General features: G+C 34.4%; 1 pseudogene; it reads left to right on the top strand.

Annotated features, from left to right (window-relative positions):
- The window catches only part of LOC136839924 (hemicentin-1-like), an 843194-nt pseudogene that overhangs the window by 724290 nt on the left and 105835 nt on the right, over positions 1-13069 (top strand).

Here is a 13069-nt window from a genome sequence, read left to right on the forward strand (position 1 = left end):
ACCGAGAACAACAGATTAAAAATCTTAATTTTTTAAATATCTCCAAAAAAAAAAAAAAAAGAAGTAAAATGGGCAGTCGAGTTTTCTGTACAGCGTATAATCAAGGCCGCCGACAATAGATCTATCTTTCGGTGGTCTCGGTATATTGCTGTATGAGCCGCTGCCCATTAAACTTCAGCCACAGCCTGGTGGTGGCCTGTCCTATGGCGTTACCAGACGCACGATCATGGCTAACTTCAACCTTAAATAAAATCAAAACTACTGAGGCTAGAGAGCTGCAATTTGGTATGTTTGATGACCGAGGGTAGATGATCATTATACCAATTTGCAGGCCTCTAGACTCAGTAGTTTTAAGATCTGAGGACGGACAGAAAAAGTTATCTCAATAGTTTTCTCTTACAGAAAACTACAAACCAAAGAAAAGAGATGTGCAATAAACATGAGCCCAAATAAAAGGTGGATTCTATGTTCCATTAACTCATCGTTGACAAATTTGCATAGTTTATCAGCGAGGAATACATAGGGTACTGGATTTTATTATCACCCGATAGTGTATGGCTGACTAATAGAGTAATTGGGCAATCCATAAATTTTATGGACAAAAACTGTGGCATGAATTCAACCCTTATGATATGTAGGCATAGATTTTACGTGTGTACGGATGTATATGCATGAGAGAGAGAGAGAGAGAGAGAGAGAGAGAGAGAGAGAGAGAGAGAGAGAGAGAGAGAGAGAGAGAGAGAGAGAGGTATTTATGAATATAAACGGCATAAAATGTTCCTATAATATACTGTATGTATATATATATATATATATATATATATATATATATATATATATATATATATATATATATATACATATATATATATATATACAAACACTTTACACACAGAGAAGCTTTCACACAAACTCATTCTCTCTCTCTCTCTCTCTCTCTCTCTCATTATATATATATATATATATATATATATATATATATATATATATATATATATATATATATATATGTGTGTGTGTGTGTGTGTGCGTGTTTATATGTGCGTGTGTGTGTGCGTGTGTGAGAAAGTTTATGTGCCAGTCCTTATGTGTGTGACGTGTACACCCAGATTCTACAACCACAACTAACGATTTTAATTACTGACTATCACACAACTCAACTCATCCTAACACCTTCCAACCGTCTCTTCCGACAGGGCTCACCAGTAGAACATCGAGTCCTGCAAGGCATCATCATCCAGAACCAGACGCTGGTCTTGCAGAAGATCATACGAGACTCGGCCGGGTTCTATACGTGTCGAGCCAAGAACCTGGAGGGCGACGGGGAGAGCCAGCCAGTGGAACTCAAGGTCCAATGTGAGTAAACATATATATACAGTATACTGTATGTATATATATATATATATATATATATATATATATATATATATATATATATATATATATATACATATACATAAACATACACACACACATATATATATATAATATATACAGTATATATAGTCAAGTTATTTCTTATTAAGCTTCAATAAAACGGAATGGTTAAGATTCCTTCTTACTGAAGCGTAATACGAGTAATTTTTGTGTGTGTGTGTGTGTATGTATATATATATATATATATATATATATATATATATATATATATATATATATATATATATATATATATATATATATATATACACACATACAGTTGTGTGGCTATTTTATGATATACATATATGCATAAATACTGTACATACATACATACATACATACATATATATAAATATAGATACATGCATGTTTTATCTCATTATATTATAGATAGCAATCATCCAGTAGGATAAAAGTTATTTACTTGCCATTGTTTAAAATTATCTTTTGAGGATAAAAAGATCCAGCAGGAATTGCGCTATAAATTTTTATCAATATCGTATGTTATAATGTATGACAACCAACCAATAGGCGTTCGGATACAATGATTTACTAATGTTATTTTTTTCTTCTGTTTAATTTTTGGTGGAGTTGGGCTCAAATTAATTACCAATATCGTATATTCTAATTAATTTCCTCTATCGTCGCTTGCCTTTCTCCCTTAAGGAATTCACCTATCGCCTGATTAACGGAATTGTTGACAACACTATAAATTTAAGCTTTCTCAGCTTAATTTTTTTTATCCTTCAATTCTTAGTTCAAGAAAATTTTCTACTGGTAATATACCCGTCAGTCCTCTCGACTGGACTGTGTACCGAAATTATTTAGCGTTCACGTTCTTAATCTTCTATTTTAAATGGTTCACGATGTGTAACGTCGCTTATTTTATTCTGTTCTGAATGACTTTCCCATTCCAATAATGAAATGTTATTCCGGAAATCGCAACAGCGTTTTTATCCTGTATCATACGGTTTTACTTTTCGTTCGTAGATGACTTAAAGTACTTTAGGAACACTCCAGATAACTAAATAACGAAAAAACTCCGTCATTAAAAAGGGGGAAAATCTGTCATTAAAAACATAGAGGAAACAAGAAAAATCGGTCATTAAAGAAGAGGCAAAAAAAAAAAGTAATAGAAAAAGCGGCGACAAAGAAAATAAGGCATAAAAAAATGAAGCAACAAAAACCAGTCATTAAAAAAAGTAAAAAAAAACCTGAAATTAAAAAAACGCCCATAAAAACAGGCAAAAAATCGGTCATGAAGAAAAATAAATCGGTCATTAAAATAAAGACAAGAAAATCGTCCCTTTAAAAAAAAAAAAAAAAGGCTACAAAATCATTAAAAAAAAGACGCAACAAGAAAAAAACGAGAGAAATTCCACTTGAACAGAAAGTAAAAATTCACGGATTTTAAACTCAGGCTGTTCTGGTATTTACATAATCCGCCTCTCTAAACATGATTGAATTTACTTCGGCATGTATTTGCTTAACAAATAATGCTAGCAAATACTAATATGCAACATCCACGCATGTGAGTTGAAGGTAAAGATCCTTCTCGTGTGCAGCAAACATTTATGTATATGTATGATTTGGTTTCTGTATAATATATTATATATATATATATATATATATATATATATATATATATATATATATATATATATATATATATATATATATATATGCATATATGCACACACATACACACACTCACATAAGATTGGAGAAAATTTACTTAATTCTGTTGGTAGTAAATCAATGAATTTATGAAGAACTATGATTATATACATACAATCAGTGGATTAAATCATATAATACAGACTTCCTCTCTCTCTCTCTCTCTCTCTCTCTCTCTCTCTCTCTCTCTCGCAAATTAAGAAAAAAGAACATATTTAGTCGCTAAAAATATCTAGTCAGAGTAAAAAGTCACTAACTCAAGAAAAGTCAACGAAGTTACACGAACGGAAGTGAAATAAGCAATTAAGAAACTAGACAATATTTCCAACTGATATGTTAAATCGACGGATATTTTACGCGCTTTTCATATAAATGAATAATAATCGTATTGCAAATTCTGAAGAAGTGATGAAGAAATGAAATAAAATTGTGTGTACATCGTAAGAGAATTACAAAAATTCATGGTAATTTTCGTAGATAATTCAAAATCTTGCAAATAACTAAAATGAAAAAAAATCTGGAGAGAAACTCAGGAAGCCAGCCCCTACGGCCTCCAGAAAAATCATATTACATTCGCTTGTTCTGAGAGTTAAATTAAACGCTTTCAAATTCACCTGTATGAAAATGGAATGGGGGCTATCATTTGCGTGACTACAAAGCTTTTTAATGACCATGCAAACACACGATGCGAGAGAGAGAGAGAGAGAGAGAGAGAGAGAGAGAGAGAGAGAGAGAGAGAGAGATAATTTAGAATACTCGTTACGTTCTAAAGTACTAAGACGAAAGAATCCTTTTCCTACGAAATACTTATTTTGGAGAGAGAGAGAGAGAGAGAGAGAGAGAGAGAGAGAGAGAGAGAGAGAGAGAGAGAGAGAGAGAATACTGTAATGTACTGAACTACTAGGGAAAATTTTTGTATGAAATACGTATTTTTGGAGAGAGAGAGAGAGAGAGAGAGAGAGAGAGAGAGAGAGAGAGAGAGAGAGAGAGAGAGAGAGAGAGAGAGAATACTGATACTACTAAAGTACTAAGCGGAAAGAATTTTTGTTATGAAATACTTATTTTGGAGAGAGAGAGAGAGAGAGAGAGAGAGAGAGAGAGAGAGAGAGAGAGAGAGAGAGAGAGAGAATACTAAGCACTAGAGCACTAAGAGAGAGAATCCTTTTTTTATGAAATACTTATTTTGGAGAGAGAAGAGAGAGAGAGAGAGAGAGAGAGAGCACTAAGAGAGAGAGAGAGAGAGAGAGAGAGAGAGAGAGAGAGAGAGAGAGAGAATTTGGAATACTCGTTATGTACTGAACTCCTAAGGGAAAAAATTCTTTTTGTCTCAAATACGTATTTTGGCAGGAGAGAGAGAGAGAGAGAGAGAGAGAGAGAGAGAGAGAGAGAGAGAGAGAGAGGTGCATGGCACCTACGACGCTAACAGAACAGTGTCTCGTCGCTACCGCTAACAGACCACCATAATGGGGTCATTAGGCTGTAATTGTCCTTGCAATGACACTAATAACGCCTCCTCCCAGGGACTGGGCAACTCGTTGCTCGCTCACTTTTGACATAAACAGCTCGCAGGCGAGTTGCTTAAAAGGGGAGGAGGAGGAGGAGGAGGAGGGAGGAGGAGGAGGAGGAGGAGGAGGAGGACTGAAAGGAGAAGATAAGGCGAACAAATGGGGAGAGGCGCTCCAGGATGAATAGCACGTGATAATCGTGGATGAAACGTTTCCAGAAGAAATGTTTAGCATTAATGTTGAGAGAAAACGTTTGCATTAGCGTTGCTGACAGAAAACGTTTGCAAAGACGTTGCTGACAGAAACTGTTCCTAAATTGACGTTGTTGACAGAAATGTTTGCATTAACTTTGTTTACAGAAACGTATGCATTAATATTATTAGCAGAGACGTTTGCATTAACGTTGTTGAGAGAAACGTTTGCATTAACGTTGCTGACAGAAACGTTTGCATGGACGTTGTTGACAGAAACGTCTGCTTGGACGTTGTTGACAGAAACGTTTGCATTAATACTGTTGACAGAAACGTTTAAATTAATACCGTTGACATAAACGTCTGCATTAACGTTGGGACAAACATTCGCATTAATGTTGTTGACAGAAACGTTTGCATGGACGTTGTTGACAGAAACGTTTACTAAACTACCGCTGTTGATTCGTTTATTGGCTTCCTCATTAAGCCGCGTTCTAGTTACGAAATACTGTCATGTGCACGTCTGGGTTTGGGTCATTAAGAATCGAGTAATAAATGTTGATGAAAAAATAAATGAAACATTTTCAAGCCTGCTGATTTACCTATCGGCTTTTGCATTACGCAGTTTTAAAGTATAGCATATCATAGTTATGTGTTATCCTTACGAATAAAATATAACAAAGTAAGCTGAACACGAGTGAGTTGAAAGTAAAGAAATAAATGAAACATTTTCAGGCCTGTTGATTTACTTATCGGTTTCTGCATCAGGCAATTTTTTCAAATATACAACATCGTAGTTCTGTGTTATCCATACAAAATAGGATGATAAAAGATAACAAAATAAACTAAAAACGAATGGGCTCAAAATAAAAAACACTTTGCAATGAATAAGCAAATCGAACGTATTTCTTTTGTTTGCAGAAACATAGTTACTACAACAATTATTGTTAAATTGAAAAGCATATTAAATGTACTTTGAAAGAGACTGGGAACAACAGAAATTTACCCTTCGTATGGCAAAGATAGATACATAGAATATAGGATTTAGGCCAAAGGCCAAGCACTGGGACCTATGAGGTCATTCAGTGGTGAAAGAAAAATTCAGTAGAAAGATTTGAAAAAGGTTTACCAGGAGAAAACCTCGCGATTGCACTGATTCAATTGTTAGGAGGGGTGGAAAGTAAGATGGAAGAAAAGCATGAACGGAGGTACAGTAAAAGGAATGAAAGGGGTTCCAGCTGGGGGCGAAGGACGCTGCAAATAACCTTTAGTAATGCCTACAGTGCACCGCATGAGGTGCACTGACGGCACTATCCTACGGGATTCATATGGCAAAGTCTGCTAAAGTTTATGTAAAGATTCCTTCAACAATTATGGACACCCGAAAATGTGGACATCGAGTTTCAATGTACATTTTCTCACTATTGTAGGATATGCAAGAAACGTGAATAATCTCAAATGGAAAACTGATATAAGCAATAAAAGTCGGCTTCGAAATTAATGTAAATAATCTCCATACGAAACATTAATGTAAATATTCTAAGATGGGAAACTGACAGCTATTAAACGTTTGCTTAAAACTTAAGTTAAAAGTAAGGCTTCTAATAACACAGATTAATTAGTTTAAGTATTCTATAATAAAAGACAATAATTATGGAGAAGAAAAATCTACAATTCTGGAAAATAGCGCCTCCCCAAAAAAAATAACAGGAAGAACCACTTTGTAAACATATGATTCCCCACATAATCTATAAAAGTATCAAGAAACAATGACGTCCAAAAAGTTCGAAGACTGAGGAAGTTTTTTTTTTCCCTTTAAATCGTCAATTTCTAGGAAGGTTGTTTACAAGCTGATATGAAATAGCACCAGATTTCGGGAACGTGAATCACGCGAGGGCCATCGTGCAGCGCTGTCCGCCTGAGATAGTGAAATCCAATTTTACCTAAATGTTTTGAAATGGACCAACGTATGGACACGGGTCTCTCCCAAGGAAACGGACGAATAAAAACTGCAGGTCTTGGAAAAAAATAATATATATATATATATATATATATATATATATATATATATATATATATATATATATATATATATATTTTTTTTTTTAGGGGCAGCAATATACAGTGTTCTGACCCAACTCAAGACTGTCCATTAAAATTAACAAGTAAAAATAGCGCAGGAGTTTCTTCGACGCAATCGAGTTTTCTGTATAGCGTATAATGCTACATGAAACTCTCAGCCACGGCCCGGTGGTGGCCTGTGTTGTTGGCATTTATAGCGATCATGGCTAATTTTAACCTTAAATAAAATAAAAACTACTGAGGCTAGAGGGCTGCAATTTGATATGTTTGATGATTGAGGGTGGATAATCAACATAAACGATTTGCATTCCTCTCTAGCCTCAGTAGTTTTCAGATATGAGGGAGGAGAGAAAAAGAGGGACGGACAGATAAAGCCCCGCACCACAGTTTTGTTTAAAAAAAAAAAAATAAAAGGAATATACACTTTTAAAACGTCATCAATGGACAGCATCTTGTACTAAACTGCAGGTCTTAGAAAATTTTCTCGTTAAAAGGGCAGCAACCTATGTGGTATTCTGCCCCCAACACACGACTGCGCATAAAAAAAGACATATATTCCTTTTAAAAGTTAAAAAGTTATCAATGGACAGCATCTTGCACTTACGCGCCCTGCTGACATAATTAACCGAAGGTCTTAGAAAATTCCTTTTTAAAACGGCAGCTTTATATACAGTATTCTGCCCAACACAACTGTGCATAAAAAAAGGACATATAGCTCTTTTAAAAAGTTAAAAAGTTATCGTGGACTGCATCTTACACCCACACACCCAGCTGATATAATTAACAGGAGGTCCTGGAAAACTTTTTTTAAAAGGGCTGAAATATACACAGTATTCTCCCCCACAAGACCGTGCATAAAAAAAGGACATATACACCTTTCAAAAAGTTAAAATGTTATCAGTGGACTCATCTTGCACCCACACGCCCGGCTGCCATAATTACTGTTTACATAAACAAAGGAGGAAAACGAGAAAGAGGAACTTTCCACGGCCCGAAAGCCATTTAAGGGGTCATATCCACCCGTTTTACTGCCCCGGAAAGACCGCTTTACGATGCAGGAAGATTAGTTATGATTTATGACGTAATCCTTTCAAAAACGCACCTCGGGGCGAGTGAAGTTATAGGCCTTTGTAATATGTCACTTTTATTATCTCGTAGCTTGTAAACAAAGGAAATGAAAGACAGTTGACTTCTTCCATTTTCAGCTTCAGAGAGAGATGCCCTGAGGTCAGAATGGCTTCGGGATTTTTATGATGAAAATGAGGCGGACACAGCTGACCAAATCGATTCTAAATTGACTTCTTTCATCTTTCTTCTTAGTAAATGATGCCATGAATTCTCTAATAAAATTAAAGAGACCGCGTTGGACTTCGGTGGCCAAACCGACCCTAATTCGTCCCTAGTTTGACGAATTGGCATATGCCATTTTTTCCCATTCTGACAAAATGGGCTTCAAAATTTTGATATTCAGAGCTTCTAATTAGCTCGTCTTCTGAGGGAGTTTGGTTTGAAAATGTGACAACATAGACAGCTGAAGTTTTTTTGTTGTAGAGTATCAAAAACTGAGTCACTTTGGCTGAAAAACTCAAAACTTATAAAAATTGTGTTACGCCATTTGTCAAAATAGGGATGAATTGAATTTTTTTCTTTAAAAACTAGAAAAAGAGACACTTAACTGATTTTGTAATGACAAAGACACCAAGTCCGGTGTGGTAAAACCTTTTATATAAGATGAGAACTATACTTGAATCCACGAAGTGTCTCGAACTTGGCAGAAAAAGGCACCACAGCCACAGAAGATTCCTCAGCGCCTCATCCAGCAAAGGAGAGCTCCTTCGCAGCTCCTACCTAATATCCTTCTTTGCACATAGGCTGCGAAAGGCTGTTTAAACAAGCGGAAAAGGATAAGACGTTTCTCCCGAGATAATTAGGAATATTTGCATGTGACTGCGGACTGAGAGAGAGAGAGAGAGAGAGAGAGAGAGAGAGAGAGAGAGAGAGAGAGAGAGAGAGGTGCAGGGCGGTACTCCTCTTATCTGTCGGATTCTGGCCCCAAAGAAACGCAAGAAACGCCGGTTTCTCCTCAAGCAAAATTCTCGAGGGTTCTTAGGTTCTTGAGGAAGTCCATTGATATGGTTCTTTGCAAAAGCCTCGAAAGATTCAGGGTTCTTCTTCGCATTTACTGCAAGCGAGAGTTAAGGACGCAGAAATGATACGTATAAATCTGCTAAACAGGAGATGCTTCAGGCACAGTATCAAAGATATAAAACGGAGGTGTGTGTGTGTGTGTGAGTGTATATAATATATATATATATATAATATATGTATATATATATATATATATATATATATATATATATATATATATATATATATATATATTATATATATATATATATATATATATATATATATATATATAGAGAGAGAGAGAGAGAGAGAGAGAGAGAGAGAGAGAGAGAGAGAAATAATATAAGATGATTTCACATTAGTGAATCTGTATATCTACAACAGCAACAAGAACAAAATGTACTTCGACTTGATTCACACGAAATAGACCACAAAGCTTTTTCTGTGATAGAAGGAAGAACATCAATTGTTGCGGTCTGTCATTCCCTGTTTACAATCGACGTAGAAGCACCAGCACCTCTGGTTTGAAAAAGGCTTCGATTACATTATAACCTATCAAAGGCTCCACCTAACTTTACTTCCGATACAGGACTGGAGACCAAGAATATACGCATTGTTTTCACACGGAATATTTTTCCGAGAATTTTAAGGTAGCCTTTCCTTATTTCTGCTTGTCGTCTTCAAATTCTCGTCGTAGTGACTAAATGATAATAATAATTATTATTATTATCATTATTCAGAAGATGAACCCTATTCATATGGAACAAGCCCACCAGAGGGCCACTGACTTGAAATTCAAGCTTCCAAAGAATATTATGAAGGTGTTCTTGAGAAAGAAGTAGCAAAATACAGAAAGAAGAGATCACTTATTAAAAAGTAAAAATAAATTAACAAATTATTAAACTAATAAACTCCTTTTAGGGAATTCACGAGCCAGATGATGAACAGAAAGAAAGTAAGAGACTATCAGACCTGTCACTTTTACGATGAAATTATATAACCAAAGTAGAAAATAGAGAAAATCGGCTCTTTACTTTTTTTTTTTTTGATAAATTTAGTAGTCCAACGAGACAGGCTATGTTCCAGGATTATGGATTCCACAGAGGTACAGAAAAAATGGTGGCTACAAAACAAATTTCAGGACAAAATATGGAAGGAATAGGTAAGAAGAGAACAATGAACATCATCAATCGAACGCACGTCAGGAAATTCACCTGTAAAGTACCCAAGTGGAAACTCTCTCTCTCTCTCTCTCTCTCTCTCTCTCTCTCTCTCTCTCTCTCTCTCTCTCTCTCTCTCTCTCGGAAGAGGGACAGGGTCTTGTGTTTATTTCTCTCTTTCTCTCTCTCTCTGAAGTGGACATGGCTCTTGTGTTTCTCTCTCTCTGAAGTGGACATGGCTCTTGTGTTTCTCTCTCTTGTCTCTCTCTCTCTCCCTCTCAGGATTGGACAGGGCTCTTGTGTTTCTCTCTCCTCAGAAAAGGACAAGGCTCTCTCTCTCTCTCTCTCTCTCTCTCTCTCTCTCTCTCTCTCTCTCTCGGAAGTGGACAAGGCTCTTGTGTTTCTCTCTCTCCAAAAGGACAAGGCTCTTTGTGTTTTTCTCTCTCTTTCTCGGAAGAGGAGAGGGCAGGGCTCTTGTTTGTGTTTCTCTCTCTCTCTCTCTCTCTCTCTCTCTCTCTCGGAGTGGACAAGGCTCTTGTGTTTCTCTCTCTGTCTCTCTCGGAAAAGGACAAGGCTCTTGTGTTTCTCTCTCGGAAGAGGAGAGGACAGGGTTCTTGTGTTTTCAAGGCAGCCAGGTTTAATCTGATTAGCGACGGAGAGAACCATTTCACTCCTGTTTTGAATTTGCAGTCCTCGTTGACTTGGGAATAGCGCCTGAATAATTGATGCTCAGTTTCTCTCCCTGTCCATTTTCTTCCGGAGTGGAGGTCACAATTGTTGAGAATTACATATTTGGAAATTTCACAGTTTTATATATATATATTATACACACATATATGTACACACACACACACACACACACACACACACACACACACACACATATATATATATATATATATATATATATATATATATATATATATATATATATATATATATATAAAAGTCCAAAGGCTTAACACCACTCCGTCGTTTCTCTTTCCTTAGTGGCATTGCCTTTATATATACATATATATATATATATATATATATATATATATATATATATATATATATATATATATATATATATATATATTTATATATATATATATATATATATATATATATATATATATATTTATATATATATATATATATATATATATATATATATATATATATATATATTCATCACATTCCATATTTTCGTGATTCAGTTACACATACACACATACATACATACGTATATATAAATACATGTATACATATTTATATATGCATATGTATGTATGTATGTAAGTATATAATCCAATTTGATATCTGAGGCAACGGTGGGCTTTTTCCAATGAATTACTTCATGCAATTTCACATGGAATCAGGTTACATATTTTCAAGATACAATTACAAAACAGGAATTGAGATCTGAGTTATTCCTGCATAATATATATACACACATATATGTGTATATATATATATACAGTATATATATATATATATATATATATATATATATATATATATATATATATATATATATATATATATATATATATATATATATATATATATATCTACATACGTCCACACACGACAGTCAGACAGACAGACATACATAATTCCACAAGGCATTCTAATCAAATCAAGCAGTGAAACCCACACACATACATCCTCAACCTACGTAGCCTGCATCCTACACTCGCACGAGAGACAAAAAAAAAAAAAAAAAAAAAAACAATATTCATTCCTAAAAGAAATCCTCAATCAGACCGAAATATCGAAATATCACATACCCGACAAAACACACAGCAGATTTCAAAAGACGGATTCTTGAAGACGACGGGTCTATGAAGTGGTACAGTTACGACAGAGCTGCCTACGCATACTTTCATACATTCCTGAGACTCTTCAATGCAATTTCGAACGAGTGTGGCAGTTCTGGACGTGGGAAAGTATTGCAGTAAGAAAATGTGTAAGTCTTTGGTTGAAATATTTTTTCCAACGTTACTGGGATGCTGAGGGAGATTTCAAATTCCTTTCGAGTCAGAGAATGCCAGCATTAACCGACTAGAATTGTGAATATTGTGTACCAAGTTGTTCTTATACCCTTCTGTGTATGGATGCAAATTTTACACACACACATACACACACACGTGTATATATATATATATATATATATATATATATATATATATATATATATATATATATATATATATATATATGTTTAAAAATCACAGTAGATAATTTGACTTCATTGTATAAGTTTAATCCCACAGGAAATTTGTGGGATATTTCCTGTGGGATATATATATATATATATATATATATATATATATATATATATATATACCTATACATATTAATATACAAAGATATATATATATATACCCACACTTACAAGTGATATTCTAATACTTTCAAATATTATGGCACAATACCCCCTTCATATCAAACTCATATTACTTTGGGAATAACTTACCCCCAAAAGGAATTCTGGCTGAGGTAGATGCGCTTATCATACATAATTCCATTCGGTCGTAAAGATATTCCTAAGGTAAAGTTAAATTAGATAGGCAGAGGTACTGAAGCTTTATATATATATATATATATATATATATATATATATATATATATATATATATATATATATATATATATATAAAAATACACATATATGTAAATGTATATTATATATATAAATACACACATACATATATATATATGTAAATGTATGTTATATATATAAATACACACACATATATATATATATATATATATATATATATATATATATATATATATATATATATATATATATATATATATATATATACATACATATGCATACATGCATATATCGGCCCCTACACACACTGGAATGCACAAACTGAAATAGCACGAGTAATGGAGAAGACAAATA

The sequence above is a fragment of the Macrobrachium rosenbergii genome, chromosome 1 (genome assembly GCF_040412425.1).
Source record: "Macrobrachium rosenbergii isolate ZJJX-2024 chromosome 1, ASM4041242v1, whole genome shotgun sequence".
Taxonomy (NCBI): domain Eukaryota; kingdom Metazoa; phylum Arthropoda; class Malacostraca; order Decapoda; family Palaemonidae; genus Macrobrachium; species Macrobrachium rosenbergii.